At 44.3% G+C, this 18,249-nt stretch overlaps 1 long non-coding RNA gene across 3 annotated transcripts in view; it reads left to right on the top strand.

Annotated features, from left to right (window-relative positions):
- LOC136665337 (uncharacterized) overlaps window positions 1-14,830 on the top strand; it is a 63,871-nt gene extending 49,041 nt beyond the window's left edge. Inside the window, exon 4 of one of the 3 annotated variants that reach the window (XR_010795232.1) lies at window positions 14,730-14,830. This is a non-coding gene — a long non-coding RNA (uncharacterized lncRNA). Of the gene's footprint in view, window positions 1-2,202; window positions 2,434-5,852; window positions 6,010-14,729 lie in introns of those variants that run through there. The other 2 variants (XR_010795231.1, XR_010795228.1) reach the window with 2 other exon arrangements.
- The last annotated feature ends 3,419 nt before the right edge of the window (window positions 14,831-18,249 follow it).

Raw genomic sequence — 18,249 nt, 5'->3', positions numbered from 1 at the left:
TGTGTATTAATGTTTGTGGTTAAAGAGCATCAGATCCACCCAGTACCAAAATCTTCTTAGAAAAGTAAGTGCCGACACGCAGCAAAGGCAGAGTAAGTATCTGGCAATGAAAGTAGTGTTTTATTTATACCCTACCTCTTGGAACGGAGTTACACGTCGTAGTCATGAAATGTGGCAAACCTCCAAGAGCCTGACATGTCATCAGCGGCTCTGACAGTCTGCAGTGATATCAGAGGAACAGGACAATGCTGCCACTTAACATTGCATAATACAATGCAAGAATTGTCTTTTTTGTCTCTTGAGCTCCCCCTACCTGCTGCTGAGTATTTCATGACAGTACCGTAAACATGAATTACAGTCTCTCACATATCTTTCTTAAACACGACTGGCTCTCGGGCTAATCACTAATGAGCTAATCCGGCTAATGTTAGCAGGCTCTACCACTCGCCCTCGTTCATCAGTAACTCTCAAAACCCTGATTATAACACTGTCCTCAACAAAGCTTGGGTAACTCTAGCCATTTAATCCACACAGCAACCAGAGGAAAGCACTTATTAAAATGTAAATCAATGTCTAACGCTAAAAAAAGGTTAGCTAATCCGGCTAAAGTTACTCACTACTCAGTACCTCTCAGAAACCTGATTATAACAATTTGTTAACAAAACGTATCACTAACTAACACTGCAACCTACTTCAGCTTGTGTCTGCTTCAGCCCACTCTACTCAATCAGTGATGTTTTATGCTTGTTATGAAGTAATGAGCCATAATACATTGATATTACATTATGCTAAGGTAATACAATTGTTAGCATGCATTTTAAAGGAGAAAATAACTGACATTTGTGGGTTTATTCTGTTGTTTCATACCACTGTGTTTAAAAGGTGCCTATGAAAAATCTCTGTTTAAAGGGCCATATTGACTTCACCCTACCCCTCTTTCCCAAAAAGATTTACACAAAAAGATAGACACCCTACCCCTAGGCCAAAAGGAGGGGTATGTCTAAGTTGTTGGAGCAAGGGTTAAAATCACTCAGATTCAAGCCAATCCCATCCAGAAATGTTTGGCCATTTAATGTAATCTAAGACCTGGACATTGTCAGAGTAATATAGGGTTTAACTTGGGTGTCTCTTTTATATTTTTATTACATAAAATGAATTAAGACATAACTTGTGGGAACTTGTTTGTTCGAGTTTATGAAAAATTGACAATAAAAGGGTAACAACACCAGCTAAAGGTAGACGTGGCTAAAGCTACATGAAGTGGGAAGGTCCTCTATGATTTAGGGTGTAGACTGGGGCAGGGTTCTGCTGGATTGCTTAGTTCATTTCCATAGGGAGAGAGAAACATCCACGTGGCAAGGAGAGCAATGAGGAAATTAGGGAATGTGGCGAGATCTGGTGCAAATGGACATACTCCTAGATGAATATTCCCCAGTATGACTGCAGCATAAGGTGGGTGTTAATTTGGGCAGGGCTCTCTAATTTGCATACCAGGATGTGCCCTCATACTTCTGTATGGAGACACGCCTAGTTGACCCCCTCAGAGGAGCTCGCAGTGGTGGGAATGACATGCGCACACACACACACACACACACACACACACACACACATATTCATTCATTCATTCATCCATTATCTGTAACCCTTATCCAGTTCAGGGTCGCGCTGGAATCATTGGGCGCAAGGTGGGAATACACCCTGGAGGGGGCGCCAGTCCTTCACAGGGCAACACAGACACACACACACATTCACTCACACCTATGGACACTTTTGAGTCGCCAATCCACCTACCAACGTGTGTTTTTGGACCGTGGGAGGAAACCGGAGCACCCGGAGGAAACCCACGCAGACACAGGGAGAACACACCACACTCCTCACAGACAGTCAGTCTTTCCAGAGTGGAAATCAAACCCACAACCTCTCGGCCCCTGGAGCTGTGTGACTGCGACACTACCCGCTGCGCCACCGTACCGCCCACACATAAATATATTTATATTTATTTATTTGACAAATGTATTTGTCATTTGAGGTACAGTTTGGCTCAGTAAAGCACTGTTTAACTAAAGTTATTACAGAATATTTCACTTTTGGCCGTATCACCCCATTTCTCTTGATATTATTAGATAATGGAATTTCACAATAAAAATGTTTTTAATTAATTTATTTATTTAGCTTATGTAAGTGAATGCACTTATTCCACAGTATGAAGCAGAAGCTGGAAGAAGCCAAGAAATAAACAGCCACCTAGCGTTGGATGGCTCTGTGCCAGTGTTTGTCCAGAAGCTAGTCAGCCTTGGATATGTTTAGACAAAAACAGCCTGAGGTCAAAGCATCTGGCCCTGTCACATATCGTCACTGTCTGAAAAACAGCTTCATATCTTTCCACTTTATTTATTTTCCTATACCTTTTGCAAACAGGAGATTAATTTGAATTGTGTGACACTTGAATAGATCTTGATCTTTTTACATTCTTACATTAAAGATACAGAAGGGTTTTGTCTTTTTCTGTAACTGGTGTATTATTGATTGATTGATTGAGTGATTGATTGATTGGAGAGCAATGACAAACACAACATCCTGAGTCGTTAACAGACACAGATACAGTAAATCAGATTACATGCAGAGGGAGATTTTCTTATTTAATTAGATAATTATCCTCCTTGTCTTCTTTACTTTAAAGCAGTGAATACAGCAGCTGGACATTTGATGAACTAATCAGATAAAGACTGATTTATCTGCAAAACATCCCGAGTTGCAGAGAATTCAAAACGCAGCTCCTCTGCATGTCCTTATTCCGGTTTAACAGGACCAGCTGAAAACAGTGCCTTCAGCAATGTGAGGGTTTATCACATTTAAAATATTCTATATACACTGATTTATACACTTAAAAAGTATGCACAGACTATGCATATTACTTATGTATACACACTGTTTTCATGTATACATACACAGTTTAAAAGGTTTCCTCCGGGTGACTGTTTGTGAGGAGTGTGGTGTGTTCTCCCTGTGTTCGCGTGGGTTTCCTCTGGGTGACTGTCTGTTAGGAGTGTGGTGTGTTCTCCCTGTGTCTGCGTGGGTTTCCTCCGGGTGACTGTTTGTGAGGAGTGTGGTGTGTTCTCCTTGTGTTCGCATGGGTTTCCTCCGGGTGACTGTCTGTGAGGAGTGTGGTGTGTTCTCCCTGTGTCTGCGTGGGTTTCCTCCGGGTGACTGTCTGTGAGGAGTGTGGTGTGTTCTCCCTGTGTCTGCGTGGGTTTCCTCCGGGTGACTGTCTTTGAGGAGTGTGGTGTGTTCTCCCTGTGTCTGCGTGGGTTTCCTCCGGGTGACTGTCTGTGAGGAGTGTGGTGTGTTCTCTCTGTGTCTGCGTGGGTTTCCTCCGGGTGCTCCTGTTTCCTCTCACAGTCTAAAAACACACGTTGGTAGGTGGATTGGCGACTCAAGTGTCCATAGGTGTGAGTGAATGTGTGTGTGTTACCCTGTGAAGGACTGGCGCCCCCTCCAGGGTGTATTCCCTCCTTGCGCCCAATGATTCTAGGTAGGCATTTGGATCCACCGCGACCGTGAACTGGATAAGGGTTGCAGATAATGAATGAATTTGAATTTTAACTCGCATTACCACATCAATATCCACATTTACTGCACACATCATTTACCTACTCTCAGTGTAAACGTGTTATTGTTTTTAGAACAAGTGGCTGTTGTGTCTAGGAGAGCGCAGTGCAGATGCTCCCCCATAGCGAGGCCTGACCGTGCGGCTAGCGGCCTTTAAACTGAGCTGTGTCTCTGCGCCGTGGAGAAGCCGAGCACAGGGACCTGGATGATGTTATCTGGGCCGTTCAATTGAGCACAATCAAATATTTATGACAACGGAAGCAGCGTTATCAGAGTGTTGGTGTAATTAGACATGGGGAGATATGACGACCCCTGCTCTGGGAGGTGGGGGAGTACAGTAGAACGTGGATAAAATCTTTCCCAGAAGATGTCTGCTAGTGGCTCCTTATTGAAACATCATCCCTGTCACACTGACAACTTTCTTTCAAACCACTGCTTAAAATGCCACCAGAGCTTTTCTCTCTCTGTCTTTTTTCCCTCCAGAGCTTTATGTTAATTGTTGATGAGAAGATTGGGATGTGAATTATAATATGAGGTCGAGAGAGAGAGAGAGAGAGAGAGAGAGAGAGAGAGAGAGAGAGAGAGAGAGAGAGAGAGAGAGAGAGAGAGAGAGAGAGAGAGAGAGAGAGAGAGAGAGAGAGAGAGAGAGAGAGAGAGAGAGAGAGAGAGAGAGAGAGAGAGAGAGAGAGAGAGAGAGAGAGAGAGAGAGAGAGAGAGAGAGAGAGAGAGAGAGAGAGAGTGTGGGGGGGAGTCTATCAACCTCCAACCACTGTGATAAAAACAAAAGAGGGCCAGCAGTGATTACCATTGATTGCAGACTGATTGATTGACTGACCCAGATTTTGAATCAAACCATTTTAATCAGCCAAGTGGCTGCCTGCCTGTCAAGGAAGTGTCTTAAAGTGTGTGTGTGTTTATTCTTCATTAATTAAAAGTGTGACTCTAGAGTATAGTGACCTAAATCTACAGGGATGCACCAGTCTGGCTGTGAGTAAAAATACACAGCGCTTCTCTGCTAATCCATACATTCATTTGCCGTTACAGATGTAAGCAGAGTACGCTACTGCAACACCAGTACGCAAGTTTTAGTCCTCTTTACTTTTTAAGTGTAGTCTTGTTTTCTTTGATCACATACACTATGTTTGCATACTTTTTTTTAGGAAGCAGAATATGCATATTAGTTTTTTAAAATTATGCACAAAACATGCGTGGCACCCTTTTAAATAGTATGCACTGAGCCCTAAACTCACCCACACATTTTTCTAGTTTGTGCACCTTTTGATTGTTTGCCATGGGAACAAAATTACTTTAGTTATATATATTTTTTAAACACCCTTTCCACCATGCTAAGTAATATTCATTATCTGTAACCCTTATCCAGTTCAGGGTCACGGTGCGTCCAGAGCCTACCTGGAATCATTGGATACAAGGTGGGAATACACCCTGGAGGGGGCACCAGTCCTTCACAGGGCAACTCACACACACACACCTACGGACACTTTTGAATCGCCAATCCATCTACCGACGTGTGTTTTTGGACTGTGGGAGAAAACCGGAGCACCCGGAGGAAACCCACGCAGACACAGGGAGAACACACCACACTCCTCACAGACAGTCACCCGGAGGAAACCCACGCAGACACAGGGAGAACACACCACACTCCTCACAGACAGTCACCCGGAGGAAACCCACGCAGACACAGGGAGAACACACCACGCTCCTCACAGACAGTCACCCGGAGGAAACCCACGCAGACACAGGGAGAACACACCACACTCCTCACAGACAGTCACCCGGAGGAAACCCACGCAGACACAGGGAGAACACACCACACTCCTCACAGACAGTCACCCGGAGGAAACCCACGCAGACACAGGGAGAACACACCACGCTCCTCTCAGACAGTCACCCGGAAGAAACCCACGCAGACACAGGGAGAACACACCACGCTCCTCACAGACAGTCACCCGGAGCGGGAATCGAACCCACAACCTCCAGGCCCCTGGATTTCAGCACAGTGCTGTCCAAATGAATGAAACTAGAGGGAGCAAATCATAACTAGTGTTCCCTTAAGTTAAATCATAGGCTACAAAGGTTTGCTGAGCATTGGAAAATGTTGATGAGCACGCCAGCGCCTCCTACTTTGAATTTCACCCTCAAAGCACTGTGTTGCTTTAGAAAATTGAATTCAATTTGTTTCCTACTCTAAACTCTAGCCCAAATTTGCTCCTGGTTCCCTGCAGATGTTTACGTCTGGACCCAGGAGACTTTGGCTAAAAGTGCTGTGAATGGACTGCAACCGGAGCTCTGATGGCTCTGGAGCATTTTGGGAGCATTATAAGGCGAGCCAAGAAGACGAAGAAGAGAAAGTAATGGAGAATAGGGCTTTTAACAAAGCAATCAGTGCGCACCACAGATCGACCCATGTGTCAATACATTGGACTGTCAGCTAGCACAGAAGGAAGCAACACACACACAGGAGAGACATAAGGACACCACTTGGCTCTCACTAATAGGATGGAAGCCGCACACCAATGGCCTCTTCAAGGTCACTGCAACCCCAGCAGTAGATAAAGCACCATCCGTCCAGCTCTGGGACATGTGCTAGAATTAGGATCTGTTTACCCTGCAGCTCCAGATTATCATAGTTGCATTATATGACTACTAATGGGAGTGGTGAAAAATGAGATGTCTGCTGAGGGTGGGAAGGCAGCGCAGGCTAATGAGGCATGATGAAGCATTGATCACGCAATATCAATGTGGCCCCAAAAATCCGAAGGCAGACATGGACTAATGGCCCCAATATAATGATACGTCTAGGCCCAGGATGCAGTGGGCCTCCAGCTTCATCCAGAACTGGACCAGGACATTGTTGGCTTGGCCTTGATTGGGATCTGCCAGTTGTAGTTCAACAAATACACTGCAGTTGCTCTCCATGTGTTGCTCTGCATACATTGTTTGCCCCATTTCACCCTGTTCTTCAATGGCCAGGGCACTCCGAGGACCACCAAATCATTCTCAATGCTGCAGTGACACTGACAGGGGGGTGATGTGTTGGTGTGTGTTGCGTTGGTAGTAGTGGATCAGACACAGCAGTGTTGCTTGAGTTTTCAAACCCCTTTGGGTCACTCCAAATGGTGAATGGACGATATGTTTTTTTTTGCACACTCCATTAGCACTGCTGTGTCTGATCCACTTATATCAGGGCAACACACACAAACACACCACACCACCCAAATCATACCTGCTCTGTGGTTTTCTGATCATTCACTCTCTTACAACAACAGGTTGAAAGAAGGTAAACCACTGTAGAACTACAAAGTGTGTGGTGAGTGGAGCTGGATAGTGATTGTAGAAACAAGGAGGTGGTCATAAGGTAACGGCTGATCAGTGTATGTCCACAGCATTGTGCTTCTATTGTGAACACACAATATACTCTCCCTTAAAAGCATGAAAAGTAATGAGATGACTCTGGATAAGCTGCATGTGAGTCTATGGTCAGCATGTCCAATGGCAAGTGTTAGATTAAAGGGTACAAAGCCCACCAGCGTTGGGCCGTGGAGCAGTGGAACTGCATTTTTGAATTGATGTCACTACATGCAGTACGTTTGGGGTGAGGTTGGAGTGGGGTTTGTGATCCAGAACTAACCCTTCAGCATCAGAACCTGACCTCACTTTTTTAACCATATATCTGTGTTCTGAATGCAATCAAAGCTTGTGTTAAGCTTGTCCAACCTGGCAACCGTCGCTATGAAAGAAGGTGTTTGTGGGTCAGTGCGATTCAGGGCAATTCAGAGAGTCTGAACATTTCTGAAAGGGTTTTCATTCAGCTTGGCTTTCCAGCAGAAAGTCATTCGCTAGGTGTGTGTCTTTTACCTCTCTCTCTCTCACACACACACACACACACACATCTCCCTCGGCCTGCTGCATGCAGAGACAGAAGCACTGCTGCTTTTTGAGCTGATTCTCTTCTCTGCACCTCTCCTCTCCTGGGGCTTCCGCTCATATCCTCACAGCCTTTGTGTCTGTGCTTTGCCACTCTTCTTTGTTCTCTGCTTTCTTTTCTTTCTTTTTTTTCCCCGCCCTTTCCTTTCTTCTTGTTTTCCTTTCTTCCCTTTAAACTCTGTCTATCTGCACTGACCATCAAACGCTTTGGGACACCTTGCCTTTTGTTTCTTAGGAATTTGATTTTCTCTCTATACATTTTCCAACTTTGATTCTCCGTGTGCAGCAGGCACAGAGACTGTCATAAAATATTTACGGGATTTTTGTAATAGCCTTTTCTTAAAACAAACCTTATTGTATTTTGCAGTATGTAAGTTATTGCAAGTTCCCTGTCCTTTAGAAAACAGTTACGGTCACTGTCCCTCGGCTCCGGGGGCCTGGGACTATGGGTTCAGTCTTTATCAAGTCCTGTTCCGGGTGACTGTCTGTGAGGAGTGTGGTGTGTTCTCCCTGTGTCTGCGTGGGTTTCCTCCGGGTGACTGTCTGTGAGGAGTGTGGTGTGTTCTCCCTGTGTCTGCGTGGGTTTCCGCCGGGTGACTGTCTGTGAGGAGTGTGGTGTGTTCCCCCTGTGTCTGCGTGGGTTTCCTCCGGGTGACTGTCTGTGAGGAGTGTGGTGTGTTCTGCCTGTGTTCGCGTGGGTTTCCTCCGGGTGACTGTCTGTGAGGAGTGTGGTGTGTTCTCCCTGTGTCTTCGTGGGTTTCCTCCGGGTGACTGTCTGTCTGTGAGGAGTGTGGTGTGTTCTCCCTGTGTCTGCGTGGGTTTCCTCCGGGTGACTGTCTGTGAGGAGTGTGGTGTGTTCTCCCTGTGTCTGTGTGGGTTTCCTCCGGGTGCTCTGGTTTCCGCCCATGGGCCAAAAAAAGAAAAAACACATTAGTAGGTGGATTGGCGACTCAAAAGTGTCTATAGGTGTGTGTGTCTGTTTTGCCCCGTGAAGGACTGGCACCCCCTGCAGGGTGTGTTCCTGTCTTGCGCCCAATTAATCCCGGTGGGCTTCTGACCCACCGCGACCCTGAACTGGAAGAATGAATGTTATAAATATGTATTTATGAATATAAATTGCGATTCAGATTCATGGAGCGATTGAGCTCTACTCATCACCAATAGGGTGAACCGGAGTGTTTCTGATCTAATGATTATGTGGATGAAAGCGTGAAAGCAGTCAGATCCACAAAGCAATGTTCCAGCATCTTCCATAAAGCCTCCGCAAGAGTAAAGGAGCATTACTGTTTACAAGGAGGATTATTAATACCTAGTATTTCATTAGCAGGTCTATATCTACACAGCAAATGGGCACATGCAGTTCCTCCAGTTGTGGAGCTCACCTGGGTAAATGCGACCCCTCCCCCCCCCCTCAAATTTGTCATGAAAAGTCTTTGTTCTTTGTGTATTTGTGGAAGAAAAGGAGGTTCTTTGTGCCTCTACAACAACCAAACACTGCTGAACAGCAAAGGGACTGTTCTTCCAGGCATCCCAATTTACCCAAGGTTGTTTACCGCATCACATCACTCACTATTTGCTCATACAGAATGAGCCCATCTCCAGCAGGCTCGTATTCGAGGAAATCCGAGGGGTCCGTACCCACACACTCCAGCTTTAATGAAACCCACTCGAAAAATGTCACCATGTTCTGCTTGACATTTTCAGCATGGGGCAGCTTTGGCCAATTCATAGCGTGGCTACTTGCCCTGCTTCTGGGCAATTAGAAATTGCATTAACAATTATTTTGGGCAAAATTGCACCGGAATGCCATGCCAAAATTACTAAAAGCCAGTCCAAATTCGCCCAGATTTAGATTTACATTACTGCATTATGCTGTTCAAAACGGCGACTTGCTGCTGGCCAAGAACCTGGTAAAATTTGTAGCACATGTTATTTTATTTATTTTTATTCAGGATTATATGTAAAAATGTTTTGGAAGTTCTGACTAATCTGGATTGACATGTGTTCTGCCTATAGTCATGCTTCTGCACCACCATTTTTATTAAGCACATTCAGCAGAGATTGACATACAAATATCAGTTAAAATGTAATAAGTCTTTGATGTTTTAAATATAAAAAAATGTAGCCTTGATTTGCTCGATGGCTAATGTGGTGTAACTGTAGACGCCAAATCAGATGTCTATTTAATTAGTAAACTACCAGAAATATATTTGGCTAAATTGAGGCTTAGCTAACTTAGCTAACTTAGCTTGCTAATGCTAATCTTATGATTCACTTAAAATTGTATTCCTCTTTCACGCCTGAGAATTTCTATAGAAACACTAGAGTATCGAGTCCAGAGATGTCCTGTAGTGGTCGTTCACACATGCAACCCACAGCGGGAGATTTTCTGCATCAGACATGCTTGCAGTGGAAAATGAAGCACATGCTTTAAGGCAGTGCCTGTACAGCACGTGCAGAACATTTCCCAACTCATTATTATATACTTTTAGGTCTATTTTAGTCTGCGATTAATATTCTAGCTCTCATTTGCACAGGAAGAATGTCCAATTCATCAACACCGTTAATCCTTACCAACTTCCCCCCAGAGGCCCATTCTCTAAACTAAAGACTGACAGGAGCTGTTAGCCTCTTTCTAATATTAATATAATGAGTTAGCTAACTATGTGTTAGCCAGTTAACCACTCTTTTACCATTTAAATAAATGAGTTGACTAGCTAAAGTCAAAGGTTAGCAAACTAATTCCGCTAATGTTCATCCAGTGAATTAGCTAGCTAATGTTTAACTAATTATTATAAAAAATGTATAATACTGTGAGGCAAACCCGTGTGCCTAGTACGCAATGATTTAGCCATGATACCAACACTGTGACTAGACTTCCTGTGTAGTGTATCTATGTGCTCCTTGGATATTTCCAGGTGAAGAGAGAATGTTGTTTTCTCTTACACCACATTCTGTGTGTTTTTATGTGTCTGTGCTCTTCAGGCATTTCCAGGTGAGACGAAAAATATTTTTGCAAATTACAAGGGGAGCGGAATATGCAAATATTCTGGCGTTTACTGTTATTGCAATTTCCCTTCTCCAAATACCTGTGTCGTCTTTTCATCCACTCCCCAATCTTTTCATTACACAAATTAAATGAAAGAGATGAATAGTGGCTGCCAGTGGAGTGTGCCTAGCCCTCCAGTGCAATTCTGCCATTCTACGCACCGCTGTGTGAGTATTAAATACATTTGCATATTCATGCCGTTTGAGTCCTTGGATATACGTGCACCGAGAGAGAAGTGATAACTCGTCAAAGTAGGGCAACAGCTACACCTGCTCTCCAGAAAGCAGCACAATGGCCATCACTACAGCGAACCGTAAAATCCTGAAGCTTTATCGAGCCCGCGCTTAGCGCTGTTATTGGATTAACACTGCATACGGACAGGTCTCCATTGAGCCACTAGCATTCATAGCCTGCTGTTTGAGGGATAGGGACGGAGACGGAGAATGGGACAGGGCTTTCACAAAGGGAGATATCTGTGTTTACAAACGCGACATGACATCACATGACTGTCAATGAGATTAGCTTTCCAATCAGTTCTGTAAATGAATTAGAGTGAGAGCTAATGACGCACATAAGGTAAAACAGAGAAACAGGCCCCAGGTTAAACTCCATCTGAAATCAAAATGGACAGATTTATTTATTTATGAACCCTTATTAAAACGTCCCTGGTCACGTGATGGGAACCACTCCCTTATTGTAACTAACAAACGCATAATATTAAAAAAGTAAAGAACAAAAATCAAGATCCATGGGTTTCTTTGGACGACAAGGATACAGCTCTGTCTCTCAAACACGACAAAGAAACACAAGCAGGAATTCTCAAGGACAACGTGCTTAAGCCCTTATAAGTGGCCTGTGCAATGTTTACGAACTCATCTGTTTCCTTTAGCCAGTTCTGCTTTAACAGCCCCTGTGTGTGAGTTATCTGCTTTAATTAAAAACAGCACTCGCAGCTAAACAAGTAATCAATGACCTTCAGAGCTCTGTCGATGGGGTTCAGCTCAGTATGACTGACGTGAGCAACTCCTTCCAGCCACAGGCAGCAGACGTGAGGCCTTCCGAGAGTTATGGAGATGGAGATGTTGTGTTCAGAGTTGCTGTGTTTGTGGATCTGTAGACAGAGCTGAGTTACAGCTGGGCTAACGTCACATTCTTAAAAGTGCTGAGGGATGAGGGTCTTTGGAGCCTGGGGGGGATTCTGCTGCTGTTGCGATGAGTATGTCAGCCCTAAGCCAAGCAGGCGCCAGTCAGCCTTCACCCACACTGATTATTCCCCTGTTCCACTTCGAAAAAACAAAGATGGATGCAGGTGGAACCAAGACACACATCTGTCTGTCAGAATCACTGATTCGAGGCCCTATATGATGCTTTCCATCCAAGTTCATGGAAGTGAGTGTGTGGGGTTGTGAGTTTTTGGGGCAAAAATGGAGTAGAAATGCATTTAAACCCATAATAACGGGACCTGAATTTGATAAGTGCCTTTTACAAGTCTTCTTACATCTTTTGCGAGTGGATCGTTGGTCCAACTTTGAGACAGTAGCTCATCTGTTGCTGCACAGTTTGCGTTAGCCGTCTCCTAGTTCAGCAGTGGACACTGGACGCCGAATGACACTGAGGGCTCTGAAAACTCTAGCAGCCCTGCCGTGTCTGATCCACTCGTCAGTGTCACTGCAGTGCTGAGAATGATCTATCACCCAAATCATATTTCTGCAGTGGTCCTGTGCACCATTGAAGAGCACTGAAATAGGGATAAGAAAGTATGCAGAAAAACAGGTGGACTACAGTCTGTAACTACAAAGTGCTCATGTGGCCAATGAAGCTGATAAAATGGACAATGAGTGCAGGTACAATGTAGTGTTCGTAATCCAGTAATCGGTCAGTGTAAATCTTACTTGACGTCATCCCACACCTGGACCAGATTTGTTTCACAACACCCCTGACATCTGGTCTGATAAGGAGGCATGCAGCAATAAGGGTATGTTATATTTGATTAGCCACATTTACTTTTATATTTAGCCTTCTGGTTCTTACAAAGACTGATCACAGGTTTTAAATTCTTTTTTTTTTAATATAACAAATTAAATGTAATAATAGATCTATAAAAACAAATCAAATTAATACCAATAAACAAATTATTGTTAACTTGAAGCAAAGAATTAAACACTATAAAGACCAATAGACCTTAAGAAATGTAACTATTCAACAGTAATACAGAAATAAGAGCTTCAGCTCTGCCTTTATGCTGCTCCACACTGTCAGTGGTGGAAGAATCTAAGCCCAATTATTTATTCATTCATTCATTCATTATCTGTAAGCGCTTATCCAGTTCAGGGTCATGGTGGGTCCAGAGCCTACCTGGAATCATTGGGCGCAAGGCGGGAATACACCCTGGAGGGGGCGCCAGTGCTTCACAGGGCAACACACACACTCACACATTCACTCACACCTACGGACACTTTTGAGTCGCCAGTTCACCTAGCAACGTGTGTTTTTGGACTGTGGGAGGAAACCGGAGCACCCGGAGGAAACCCACACAGACACAGGGAGAACACACCACACTCCTCGCAGACAGTCACCCGAAGGACACCCAGGCAGACACAGGGAAAACACACCACACTCCGCACAGACAGTCACCCGGAGGAAACCCACGCAGACACAGAGAGAACACACCACACTCCCCACAGACAGTCACCCGGAGGAAACCCACGCAGACACAGGGAGAACACACCACACTCCTCACAGACAGTCACCCGGAGGAAACCCACGTAGACAGAGAGAACACACCACACTCCTCACAGAAAGTCACCCGGAGGAAACCCACGCAGATACAGGGAGAACACACCACACTCCTCACAGACAGTCACCCGGAGGAAACCCACGCAGACACAGGGAGAACACACCACACTCCTCACAGACGGTCACCTGGAGGAAACCCACGCAGACACAGGGAGAACACACCACACTCCTCACAGATGGTCACCCGGAGGAAACCCACGCAGACACAGGGAGAACACATCACACTGCTCACAGACAGTCTTTTGTTCTTTAAAAAAAATCAGTCGATACCAATATGATTCTGATTTAATCGTGCATCACTACAAACAAGTTGAAGCTGTGGCTGAGTCTAAGCAGCCAAACTCACCTTGAGTCAACACCATTGTTCAACACCAAGAAGTGGGCCATTAGAGATTTGAAGATATGGGTCAAACATCCATTGCTACCTGATTAAAAGCTGTTTCTGCAGCAAAGAGGGGACCATCTACGTTCTGATTTCAGAAGAAACATTGAGCGACCACTTGGTCATTCCGTGTTGAAGATAGATATATGACCCTGTGTTCTGACAATGCACAGAAGCCCACTTTGTGTGTGGTCGACCATGTGCGAGCGTAATGGTGAAACCTGCACTCAGCTAATTACTGGATGTTTACACACTGGAGCTTTTCAGGTCAGACCCATGCCGAGTGAACAAAGCCTCACCTGTAATTTTCCCAGCATTCTCCTGCGTAATGAAACCTGCTTCTCATGAATGGTGTGTGAGGTAGAGGAGGGGAGATGTTTGTTGGGGTAATGTGTAACCCACCCCTTTGCCCCCCCCTCCTCCTTCCCCTTCCTCTCTCTTTTTCTTTTTCCCTTTCCCAGTCTCTATGTGCATCATTGAGTCAAAGGAGGCAGGGAAGGTAGGGAAGGCAGGAAGTAGCCTCAGGTGCTGTCTCGGAGGCATCCCAAAGTGCTAATTATACTTCAAAGCAGAGGATATCATCCTTCTTCTGCAGGCAGGCGGAGAGGTGAAGAGCCCCCCGCCCCACTCCACTTCTCTCTATCTCAGCATTTCTTTCTCTCCACCAGCAGTGAAGCCTCGCCGCTATTAAAGCATGTGACATCTGGGGAGCAACAGAGGGAGATGAGGCAAAACGAAGGCAGTCAGACCCCCATATACTCTCACGCACACTCTCCCTTAAGTCACAATTGATGGTAATAATGCGCCTGCACACCAGGGCCAGCGTCAAAGAGAACGTTCCTCACAGTGGAAGCTGGTGTCTCTTCACCGTGCCTCACTACCTTTTATATCCCAGTAATAAAAGCTTCTGTGCCGCCTTGGAAAACAAGGTCCCTCTTTTGTTTTTAGGGCCAATTTAGCAGCCCCTGCTCCGTGCATCCTCTTTATTGCTCTGCTACAGGAGGCAAGCTGCGGAAGAGCGGGATGCCGGGACAGCCCATGAATAGCAGATGAGTCCTGAGCAGTTCACAAGCAAAGACAAAACACTCAGGTATGGCTTTTTTAAAGCTGTTTTAAAGCTTCACTTGCAGGTCAGTTGGTGGAAAACAAAAAATTGTTAGCTTCATTTTAAAAAACGAAGGTAATGTAGGGCTGGCCACGAATGTTTGGATATTTATTCATTGTGTAGGAATCCGGTTTTTAATTTTGAGATTTGGATATTCATTTTTTTGGATGAATGTGCCAATAAAGGTAACCCTCCACGGCACATGAATTCAGCCATGTCAAAATAAAAGTCAGCATGCTACAGCAACCTACTTACAATGAAGCATGGCAAAGCTACAGTTCGTAATGTCAGCATTACACCTCAAATTAGAACACCTCCATGTAGCTCTGGTTTATTCGTGTACCCTCTATGTCCTTAGCGAGCAGAGCCATACTGGGTGGCGCAGTGACCCCTTAATTTTAAATCTGGCTGTGCTGATTTACTGAGCAATAAGGCTGACCCAAAGTATTCGGGTATTCAGATATTTGTTCTTTGGGTATGTTTCTAATTTTGAGATTTGGATATCAGTTTTTGGGATAAATGTGGCTAACAATAAAGGCAACACTTCACCACATTTAGGAACCAGCAGGTAAAACAGTGCTCTTCCCACTCCACCCCTATTCAGGCTCATCAACATAAAAGTCTTAGTGCAAGTGAAGCCTAAAACTCAGTCATATAAAGCAGGCTAACATGCTAAAACTGCACACTTACAACAAAGCGAGGCAATCCCACAGTTCATTTTGAGAGCTTTGTGCATGAAATTAGAGCACATCTGCTGTTAAATTGTGTAAACTGTCTGTGCCTTCAGTTAGCAAGCTAGTTAGCAGGTTAGTGAGCTAGTTAGCAGGTTAGCTAGCGAAGCAGCGCAGCCTGGAGGGAGGGGTATTGTTAATGACAATCCGTAAGCAGATTTTGTTAATGATAACAATATACACCACCTTACTCCCTGAATAATCACAGAATATCACGGCCAAAGCTCCTAAGCCCTAAAAATGGTATTCTGGACAACCCTAGTAATGTCCAAAGGTTAATAGACACTCCTTCTAATGAGTGAGTTCAGCCACTTCAATATGCATTCTGCAGCAGTCTGAGGTCACCATTACCTATGCAAAGAGAGGGCTAGAATAGTTTAAAGCCCCCCAGCCTTGCACTATGTAGTAGAGGAACTGATTTTGTTTGTGGGACCAGTCACAGAGAAGCCAACCTCAAGACCTTTTAAGTTTTTATGGCTGAATGCCTTTAGTTCATCACAGCAGTGTTCAAACACCTAGCCTTCTAAGAAAAGCAGTATTACAGTTGTAAAGAGGGACAAACTACCTATTAATATGCTTCATTTCAGTAAACATTTTGGGTAAGCATGTGTCAGCACACTTTTGGCCATATAGTGTATAAGAGAAGGGGTCTGCTATTCAGTAGCTGCTGTTATGGGTGGAGCTATAGTTGCAGTATCTATAGAGTGAAGCTGAAGTTGGGTCAGTGTTGCTTGGTTACACAAGGACTCTCAGATAAGTAACTGGTGGCACCTACAATACAACACAGTACACTGTCAGAAAAAAACTGTGGTTGTGGTGGTACCCTCAAGTGTACATGTTATGTTAGGGAACATAACTGTAACTTATTCTATTTTAATTTTACATCTACACACAGGCTTATTATTATTATAATTATTATTATTGCTCCTCTATATTGTGATGTAAGAGGAGGCAGGCTGTGATGATGTACACTTCATGAAAAGCAAATTAGCCATTCACCCACGGAGAGACAAAATGCACAGTTATAGCTGTTCTGAGGATGGAATGCAGAGTCCTGTCAGATATGGGGTAAAATGGCACTTAATATGCTTAAGTACTCTCAGATAATGGTTCCCTGGGCTTCTGCAGTTACTGCAAAACAGTACTTTACTGTGAGTGGAAAAGTTGTCATAGGGCAAATGTAAAAATGCATACCCCACAATTCTTAGTCTTTCATTTTATTTAATAAGAATTTGCACTGAAAATACCAAAACACTTGGGTAACTGTACTTCAGTTCTGTACTTAAATATTACTTTGGAAGTAATGGACTAGTGATAGTACTAATACCGAATGTAAATACACATACTACTGAAGAATTACTGAATTGGCACCTACACAGCCTGGTCTCCAAGTGAATTTGCTCGTATTTGACCAAAAGTGCTTTAATTTAGGGAAGTAGTTCCACTGGGGGAGCTCACTTGGTGAACATAAAAATAACTGTTATAGTAAAAATATATATTGTAGAGTAGCTAGAAATTGTAAGAGTATTGTTCATTCATTCATTCATTCATTCATTATCTGTAACCCTTATCCAGTTCAGGGTCACAGTGGGTCCAGAGACTACCTGGAATCATTGGGCGCAAGGCAGGAATACACCCTGGAGGGGGCACCAGTCCTTCACAGGCCAACACACACACTCACACATTCACTCACACACTCACACCTACGGACACTTTTGAGTCTCCAATCCACCTACCAACGTGTGTTTTTGGACTGTGGGAGCACCCGGAGGAAATCCACACAGACACAGGGAGAACACACCACACTCCTCACAGACAGTCACCCGGAGGAAACTCACTCAGACACAGAGAGAACACACCACACTCCTCACAGACAGTCACACGGAGGAAACCCACTCAGACACAGGGAGAACACACCACACTCCTCACAGACAGTCACCCGGAGGAAACTCACTCAGACACAGGGAGAACACACCACACTCCTCACAGACAGTCACACGGAGGAAACCCACTCAGACACAGGGAGAACACACCACACTCCTCACAGACAGTCACCAAGAGGAAACCCACACAGACACAGGGAGAACACACCACACTCCACACAGACAGTCACCCGGAGGAAACCCACACAGACACAGGGAGAACACACCAACTCCTCACAGACAGTCACCCGGAGCGGGAAACGAACCCACAACTTCCAGGTCCCTGGAGCTGTGTGACTGTGACACTACCTGCTGCACCACCCAAAAAAACTTTAGAATAATATGACTCAAGTAAAAGTAAAAATGTAGTCACCCAATTAATTACTTGAGTAAGAGTAAAAAGTACTAAGTGAAAAATCTACTCAAGTACTGAGTAACTGCAGAGTAAACTGTTTGTTGCACAAAAATATAAAACAGCAATGAGCAAATTCAGAGCCGGAGAATATCTCTTTAACAATTTAACAATTTTTTAACAATTAAAACAATAATAGATTAAATATTTATAAAGTAACAAATTAAATTCAGCCACAATAACTTAATAACAAAACAATGGGCTCAGTAGGTAGAGGTTACAAAGAATAAGAACAAGAAGAAAAAGGGTTTGATTGGTGAAATAGAGTCAAACATTGTTAATGGTTACATTTGATTGG

This window comes from Hoplias malabaricus, chromosome 13 (assembly GCF_029633855.1).
Source record: "Hoplias malabaricus isolate fHopMal1 chromosome 13, fHopMal1.hap1, whole genome shotgun sequence".
Classification (NCBI taxonomy): domain Eukaryota; kingdom Metazoa; phylum Chordata; class Actinopteri; order Characiformes; family Erythrinidae; genus Hoplias; species Hoplias malabaricus.
Note: the sequence above shows the minus strand (reverse complement) of the source record. Positions and strands in the feature narration are given on the sequence as shown.